This window comes from Triticum urartu, chromosome 3, assembly GCF_003073215.2.
Source record: "Triticum urartu cultivar G1812 chromosome 3, Tu2.1, whole genome shotgun sequence".
Classification (NCBI taxonomy): Eukaryota; Viridiplantae; Streptophyta; class Magnoliopsida; order Poales; family Poaceae; genus Triticum; species Triticum urartu.
Genome location: NC_053024.1, coordinates 627,051,682 through 627,061,098, shown reverse-complemented (window position 1 = coordinate 627,061,098; position 9,417 = coordinate 627,051,682). Strand labels below are relative to the sequence as shown.

Here is a 9,417-nt window from a genome sequence, read left to right as displayed (position 1 = left end):
GCGCTTCTGCGTGCCGCCGGCAGCCGGTGCGATGGACGAGCCCGCGCCCTGATAGTCGGCCGCCGGCTGGCGACGCGGGGCGACTTCGGCTTCAGCATCGTCCGGCCAGTCCTCGAAGCTCGCGGTGAACCTTGAGCCTCCGGGCTCGGCGTTGTCCCCCACGACTGCGTCTTCCATGGTGGCCGCCCCCAAGTCCGGGTCGTCAACGTCGTCCACCGTGCGGTCGGGGGCATATTGGCGTTCAATCCCTGCCGCCCCAGCCGGCGGCGGAAGAAGAGGGTTCTGCTCAAAAGAACCGACTGGTCAGAGGCCGGCCGTCATGAAGCCGGCTGACAACAAAAAGAAGATAGAGAGAGAAGCTTACCACGGGCGGAGGATTGGCGCGAGAATACGGCGCCTTGCCGTATTGCCAGTCCCCGGCGAGCTTGCAGTTGGCGATGTAATTAACCATGAGCGCCACCTCCGCGTGGGGCATTTCCCATGTGCTCAGCCGGCTTGGGTCGAAGCAGCCGCTCATCTGACACATCATATGGGGCCGGCTTTGGAGAGGAAGAATCCGGCGCTCCACGAAGGCGGCCACCAAGTCGGCCCCGCGCAGGCCTTTCGACTGGATCATCACCCGAAGCCGGGAGACGGCGGTGTTCCCGGCCGGAGACAGTGACCGGGACCAGAAACTCCACGAGGGCTGCCTCCCAGCCGGCGGGCCGGCTACGTAAGCCGGCAGGTTGATGTAGTCTCCTTGCTCGGCGACGTTCTTCACGTAGAAATATGATTTCTGCCAGACCTTCACCGACTGGATCAGGGGGATGGGCGGGAATGGGTTGTTCTCGCTCGCCCTCCTCATAGCGATGAAGGCCCCGCAGGGGGCGGGCACGCCGGCGACGACGGTGCCAAGTTTGCTCTGGAAGAACTCTCCCCAGAGCTCCAGCGTGGGGAGCAGCCCCAAGAAGCCTTCGCAGAGGGAGACGAAGGCCGACAGTAGCATCACCGCATTGGGCGTGAGGTGATGCGGCTGGAGGTTGTAGAACTCGAGGAAGGAGCGCAGAAATCCGCTCACCGGAAGGCCGAAGCCGCGCAGGCAGTGGGAGCGGAAGACGACCCGCTCGCCCTCCTCCGGCGCCGGCGAGATCTCCGTCTCCGGCGCCAAGCGGACCTGCACGAGGTTGGCACCAGGCAGGCGCCGAGTCTGGCGGAGGAACTCCACATGGTCTTCATGGACGTTGGAGCCATCCCACGAGCTTGACAACGCCATGGGAGCAGGACGATGTGGGGGTGCTGTGATGGGAAGCTGCGACGGCAGCGAGAGGAAGAAACGAGGATTAGGAGGGGCGGAGCGGGAGAGAGCGTGCGAACCTCTGTCGCTCTCCCTCCTCCCCCTACTTATAGGCTCGCGTGGCGGAGCCGAGGAGGCGCGGAGTGGGGAAGCGTGGGGATCGATCGTGCCCACTCCCCACGTCCCGCGATTATTGAGCCTTAACGGCGAAACAAAACTGCCTCGGGAAGGCGAGTGGCCCCTGTGGGCCACGAAAGATCCGTGCCCGGACCAAGGCTCGCGAGTGGCGGGCCCGGGCCTGCTGCGGCGTCCCATCGCGCGCCTGCGCTCGCAGGATCTCGCTGCCACGTGGCCGCGGGAGGGCCCGTGGTCAGCACGCAGGTCCCCCCCCCTCTTCCCGCCTGCAAGACGCGAGGCTCTCTGAAGTCGGCATACACCCTCTAAGCCGACTCTTCCGGATAGGAAGCTGACCAAGCTTCTCGTCCCTTTGTCCGCCTCGAAGCTCGATCAGCTTCGGGGACTACTGTCGGAGTAAATAGCCATGGATAGCCTAGCCGGCTTCCCCTGGCCCTTCTGAAAAAATTACGAGCCAGTCCGGCTCTCAAGAATCCAAGACATGGAGCCGCCTTCCCCTTGCTGGCTGCCACCCAGGCCGGCTTCCGGAAGGCGGTCCGACTTTAGCCCTCATGAAGAAAGCCATGGGAGGGCCGACTTCGAGAAGCCGGCCATGAGAAGGCCGACTCTAAGAAGCCGGCTCCCATAAAGCGGTCAAGACCGTACCCACAAAGTTTGCACCCACCTAACAGTGGTACGACGGGCCGCCAGCGTGGCCCACGGACGGTGGGCCCCTTCGGACAGAGAGACGCCCGAAGGCGGCCACGCCTCCAACCAGTCGGCTCGAGACGGAGCCGGCTCCCCGCAGTCGGCTAGCCGCCTCCCTCGAAGGAGACGCCCTATTAAGGAGACAAGACACGGTGAGGCTACAGCGATCGCCAGACGAGTGGCGGCACTGTAGCCACGCCTACCACGACGAAGCCTACGTCACCAAGATGAAGCCACAGTAACCAGCCGCCGACCAGGCCCTGGACAGTGGGACCTGCCTGTCGACCAAGGGGCCGGCAGCCGGCGGGACCCACCAGTCGGCGGGCCCCAGCAGCCGGTGCAGAAACCGGCGAGTGCAGTCACAGACGGCTGGGCCCCGCACCCAGTCGGATTACCATTGTACCCCCAGGGGGTAGGCCTATATAAACCCCCCGGGGCACCCATGCAAAGGGTTCGACCCCCCGGCTAGTTCTAGACACCCCGCAAGGAGAAGAAGCAGGCTAGCCGTGCCCTTCTTCCTCCTCCCACCAAAACAGCTCGAGGAGCATTGTGTAGCTACTTGTTCATCTAGTGATCATGCGGAGACCCCGCAGAGCAGCAGTAGGGGTGTTATCTCCACGGAGAGCCCCGAAGCTGGGTAAGATTCGCCGGCGTGCATGTCTTCGCCTTATCCCGTTTCCAGGCACCGGCGATGTCTTACTGGCTCCCACAATGATAAGCCACCCGTTGGCATATGTCGCACCTACCACCCGACAAAAACTCTCCCTCAACCTCAGTTGGATCTAGAGTTCGTGGGACGTCACCGAGCTGAACGTGTGCAGATCGCGGAGGTGCCGTACCTTCGGTGCTAGGATCGGTCGGATCATGAAGATGTACGACTACATCAACTGCGTTGTCATAATGCTTCCGCTTTCGGTCTACGAGGGTACGTGGACAATACTCTCCCCTCTTGTTGCTATGCACCACCTAGATGGATCTTGCGTGTGCGTAGGAATTTTTTTGAAATTACTGCGTTCCCCAACACCTCCATGGCTCTAAGACCACAGGAGACGAAGTAGACTGACGGTGGCACCGGATGGAGGCACGAGAAACCCTAGTCAAAAGGTCCTCTTTCTTCCACGGGAAGAAAGAAAACCATCTACTCCAAATTTAGCTTCATAACTAGCAAGATGCCCATGCGTTGCATGGAACATAAAGATGCATTTATACGAGCTGTTTATCTTGTGGGAGACGAAGATGAACGAGGGAAGGCCTTATCTGCAAATATGGAGAGGGGTGCAGGTATCTTTTTACAAAATTGCCATAGTTTGCTTTCTATCCGTCAGATATAGATCGGACGGTTTATATTGTAAGATGGCAGGCACACCATCATCACCAACTCGGTTTTTTTATGAGAGTAGAGATAAATAAGTTTCCACTTTTCAGTGTTTTGTTACCTAGGTGCTGGATCTGGATATAAGAGCATTTAGATCACTATCATAATAATCAAAAAGTCACTTTTTCTACCAATATTGTTTCCTTTCTTTTTGCAAGTAATATTTGTTTTCTCTGTGGCTTATTTCTATCTACTCCAAATTTGACTTCATAATAATACGTTTCCACTTTCCAGTGTTCCGTTATCTAGGTGTTGGTACTTACTTCATAATGATCAAAAGGTCACTTTGGAACACAGATGATAGGAGCACTTCTCAGGGACCATGCATGCGGGCAACATAATTTATTCATCTTGCAGGGAGCTGTTCTCATGCCGTGATGCATTGGAAGTAGAACTTTGCGCATGTATGGAGAGTCTCTCACTTGCTATCCAACGTACTGATCTGCCAATCTATAATCTATAATACTTAAATAGTTGATCCTCACTACTTCTAATTCTCTCAACATGAAAGCCATCCACCTCACCAAGTGTGTCACGTTAGCATCCACTAACAATATTTTTCAACCCATGCAAACATTATTTCATTATCACTAATTCTCTCAACATGCAAGCATCCCACCTCATAATACACTACAATATTTTCAGCCCATGCAAACCATACCAATATGTTTATTTTTGTCACTGGACATATGTAGTAGAATAGATAATTATCTTTTAATTTAGATCTTTTCCTTCATATATAAGTCATTTGTAATTAATTTTTATATTCTCGCAGCAACGCGCAGGGAAATTCCCTAGTTCATATTGAGATGGATTCCCTACTGGCAGTGAAGTTGGTCAGTGGTGAATGCATGGATAGGTCGTTTTTTACTTCTTTGATTGGAGAAATCAAGCATCTAAGGTCTCTTCGTATTACGACAATATCAGATGTTCCTCGTGATCAGAATCGGGTCAGCGATTGCTTAGCAAAATTTGCAAGAGTCAAGGTATAACACTAGTCTGGTTGGGATCTGGTATCCCCGAAGTAGTTGATTTATGTAAGAACGGCCAAAGACAAACGCCGACCGAATCCCATGAGATCCATCTGAGACAAACCTCCACACGCCTTCTGACGATGCTTGAAACATCACCGGGACGGGGCTAGGCGGGGAGGATCGTATTCCATCTGCAAGAAGCCGCCACCACCTCATTTTCTTGAGCAGGGCAAAAACGTTAACAAAACTCAGAAAAGCATCTAAAACAGAGCCCTCCCGCCGGCAAGGGCTAGGATCCACCGTGCCTAGGAGGCGAAGCGGACCGGCGGCGCCAGCGAGAGACAAGGAAACCCTAGATGATAGTTCGCACGAGGGCAGGAGCGAAGGGGTACGGGGGAATCGGAAAGGAAAACCCATGCAATGATGTGTTTGAATCTGAAATTTTGGCAACCAGAGAAAGGGTTAATGCTAGCCTTGCAATGGAGTAGATCCCAAGTTCGGACTGCTGTGTGGCTTGGGTCAGGTCCGAAACAATTTTGGAAAAAGGAAACTATTCTAACGCAACCTGAGCAAAGGCAAGTTTCTGCGTACAATTTACAAGCTGATTCGTCATTCATGGCACATGGAAAAAACAAAAGAGGTCGCCCACCGTGGGGCTCGAACCCACGACCACAAGGTTAAGAGCCTTGCGCTCTACCAACTGAGCTAGACGGGCTGTCTTGATTTTGTTTTGACTTCTAAGTAACTCTTCCATGTAAGACGCATAGAAGGTGTCACTACATCCTACTCCCCCTAGCAAAAAAGAAGAAGCAAACACTGATATAAAATGACAAAAATAGTGAAGTACAGATTTATCTCTATATATGAATTAAAAAAATTTATTTCTATATTGTACACTTAGTAGGGGTGTGCACGTATTGTTAGGTCCTCATTTTAACCAACCAAATGTGCCACATGCCACCAAAATCATGATGGGAACACAGTCGCAATAGAAACACTGATTTAGCATTCAGAAACAACGACAGGACAGCTCTCAAGTTTGACAAGATATACAAAATCAATAAGTTGACAATAATCGACAGAATTTAATTAACCAGAGGTACACGGCTACTACTTACACTACTTGCAAGGCTGCTCCCTTTCCTCAACAATCAGCATTTTTTCATGGTGAAATAGGAGGGTGCTAGCCACAAAGGGCGGTCCAGCAAGCTACACAAGCATCAGTTAGTTAGCCCATGTTCAACTGATCAATTGTCACTAGAGGACGCTTTGCAGCCGCGGCAACCACCGCGTTGAGTTGGAAAGAAACCCTCTGGCTCTGGCTCTGGTTCTGGCAACGAGGCTGATGTTGCTTGCTGCCCCTCTGATCCTGCGAATAGTTTGGACTACGATCGGCAGGGATTGCTTCGGCTCCCTCGTTGCCATCTTCTGCTTCTTCAGTCTGAGTTGGTGGCTTCAGTGCGGGTAGGAGCTGGTAGTTTTCACTCAACAAAGTGTCCTGCTCAGGTGGCAGAGGAATCGAGCCAGGTGGAGCGACAGACTTGGGCAGCGGGATCTTGTTCCGGCTGCGTGCCAACTCAAGTAGAACCTGTGACATCAGCAAAATGACTTGTCAACCACCTATGCATACAGAGTACTTTGTGTCAGCTAGAGTTTTCAGGGATCTGATAAAACATAAAACAAGCACTTGACTTCAAAGCATAACCGCAAGAATTGTTCATAGCCTTTATCTACGCAAGATCCTGTTTAGTTGCACTTACCGGCTAACCCACAAGTGACTACACTTGTGAGTGACCCTCAATCTCTAATATCTTTGTACTACCTAATAATATGATTCATCAACATTTTAGGTATATCTTCAGATGCCAGCCTCATACACATTGAGAATCATACCCTGTCCATTTCGTGTTTCTATATAAGTCCAGCCATGCATTCCAAAACATTGTTTTCTACTACGCTTAGCCTGTTCCTGGATATTTGGAGAGGTGGGAGTGGGGGGGCACCAGTGTACCAATGAATTGGTAGATAACCGTCGTTACGGAGTGGTATGTGGGGAATTTCAAATCGGAGGAGGAAACCCACAGGCCACAGCAGACACACCTGAGTTGGAATAGGCTAAGAGTTCTAATAATCTTTTGTTCCTTAAGTTAGGAATCGTTTCAACAGAACCTGCAGCAGTCACATTCTGCGGCATTTTAAGTCTGCATCCATCCAAGACACTGGTCTTGAGTCACCTATATAAAGGTCCCGTAGCTGCAGTGACTGATGCAAGTTATCAGTAAAGAAGTCTCCCCCTAATCTCTATTCGCCATTACCCCGTTACCTTTTTGATCTGTGATGGCTACAGCTACAGTGCCTCCTAGTCAATACCTCATCAGCCCTCTAACAGATGCTCTCCCTTCTATGTGATTATTTGACTTGACGCATCCATGAAGAGTGTCCAAATCTGAGGCTCTAACAGATGCTCTCCCTTCTATGTGATTATTTGACTTGACCCATCCATGAAGAGTGTCCAAATATAACGGAAGTTATCGAGAATACACATAATATATCTAAAGAGTAAAACCAACTAATAAGGAAACCGAGCATTCTTGTTTCCAGTTGCAACAGAAGGCTGCTACGGTACAAAGCAGCATATCTGCACTAACAGAAGAGGGTATTTATTTCTTGCTTGCTTCTCTTCTCAAAGGTTTCATTATGCATATGGTTCCTTTGCGTATTAAAATCTTCATGTGGTTTGTCCACAAGCAAGTGATACTCACAAAGGACAACTTAATTAAGAGGCGATGGGTAGGCAATTCGCGGTGTTGTTTTTGTGATCAAGATGAAACAATACAACATTTATTTCTTGAATGCCCACTTGCCAAGTTACTTTGGAGAACGATTCATATAGCTTTTAATATTAATCCTCCAGTAGATATTGCGTCTCTGTTTGGGACGTGGTTAGCTGGGGTTGAACAGATTACTGCGGCTCGTATTCGGATTGGAATATGTGCACTATTATGGGCTATATGGAACTGCAGGAATGATATGATTTTTAACAGACAACACACTTTAACTTTTTTGCAGGTTATCTTCAGAGCTACAGCTTGGATCCGTACGTGGTCCTTACTCACTCCTATGGACTCCAGGGAGCCTTTGGTTACTGGGTGCAACCAATCGGAGATGGTAGCTCGGGTTATATTCAACCGGTTCGGATGACGCTCGCATAACAGGATAGGAGTCTAGGGAGCTTATCCTTCTTATCACCGTATCGGTTGTCATTGTCCGCATGTATTTTTCCTTATTTTTACTTTGTTTTGCTCCGTTTGCGAGTACTCTTTGGATTGTTAATAAGAGGGCCGCATGCATCATCATGATGCAGAGGCCGGGGGCATGCCTCCATTTCCAAATGAAATAAAATATGGAACTACTAGTAGCACATGATTCCTAAGATTTTGGACCCTTCAGCAGATAAGCATTCAGTGCCTCTTTGATTCGCAGGATTTTCAAAATGCAGGAACAGGAAAAATGTAGAAATAGAGTGTCATGTCCTCTTATATCCTATGGGATTTGGAGAAGTGTTTGATAACACAGGAAAAACAAAGGAATTCTACAAAGAAGTTCGAGTGCATGAAAAGTTTCCTTCAAAATTTAGTACAAATGAATCCTATGGAAAAAATCCTAAGGATTCCAATCCTACAAATCAAACGACCATCACAGGAAAAAAATCCTAAGGATCCAAATCCTGTAAAAACCCTATGAAATTCCTTTGTATCAAAGGAGCCCTCAACTTTCCAAATAAGGCATGGGTTCAGGTGAGGATTCCTAATAACACATGGACTAAATTGAATGTCAATCTTTTCTGCAACTGGCCTCTCCTTCCATCCTCTGCTACTAGCAGCAACCAGGGATGTAACTGTCAGCACTCCCTGATTACCCACCAAACTGGCAAAAGTTTGGTCGGTTCCAACCTCCTACAGGATAAAGGAGTCATCTTGGTCCTCATGGTAGGGCGCTGAAGTACTACTACTTGAGAAGTTGAGAATTTGGAAATGAATCTGCGTTTAAATCTCACATTCCCTCTTATGCTTTCCTTATAATTTCAGTATAACACCGACTGATATGTTGGTCCCTCGGACCGCTACAAGTGGATAAAATGACATTTCGTTAGCTGAAGGATTCGAAACCGAATCTCTTCGTTGCGGATGGTGGCTTCTAACCACCATGTCTGAAGCTTTGATTGTTGTGTTCTTATCCAACAATGCATTCTATTAATAAATCCACCCTTATTTCAAATTTAATTTTCCTAATAAATATCTCTCAGCCAAGAAGCAGCAATTAACTGAAATCTCAACAGAGCACATTATTTCTTGTATGGAGATTATTTCTTCCGCGACACATCTGCACATCCTCTATTATGCTCACTGTTTCCCCAACTGGAGTCCACAACATTACTCCCTCTGAATCCGATAGGTTCATAGGAGATTGTTTCGTCATTCACCAATTGAAGAAGGTAGCACCAGAGCCGTTGAGCGTCGTGCACCAGGTCGTATAATGAAGCTACGAAACCTAGTAAATTTCGGAATCTAACAAGGATAATATACTAGAGTTTTTTGGTGAGATTGGTGGTACTCGTACCTCGCGGGGCGGCGGCTGGGAGAAGGAGAAGTTGACCTTGGCCTCGATGGCGAGGCGGACGTCGTCGGCGTCGAGCTGGGACTTGGCTGCGTGGTCGGCGTAGACCTGGGCGTCGCCGACGTAGCGGTAGGCCAGGTCCAGGAACTGGTGCACGACGCGCGGCTCGTACTCGCCCTCGCCGAGCCCCATCGACCGGAGGAGCTCCCGCACCACGCGCGCGTCGCGAGGCTCGTCCGGGCCGGAGGCTCCTCCCGCAGCACGCCGCCGCGGACGGAACCGATAGCCGCACGCCGCCGCTATCCATGCTCTGGTCGGGGGTTTCGGGGAACGAATCAGAGGGTTAGATGTTATAT

General features: G+C 50.2%; 1 non-coding gene and 1 pseudogene across 1 annotated transcript; both read right to left on the bottom strand.

Annotated features, from left to right (window-relative positions):
• Nucleotides 1-5,086: 5,086 nt before the first annotated feature.
• On the bottom strand, nucleotides 5,087-5,159 carry TRNAK-CUU. Its single transcript has one exon. It is a non-coding gene; the product is annotated as a tRNA-Lys (tRNA).
• Nucleotides 5,160-5,482: 323 nt separating this feature from the next.
• Nucleotides 5,483-9,383, bottom strand: LOC125548893 (annotated as a pseudogene).
• Nucleotides 9,384-9,417: the final 34 nt, after the last annotated feature.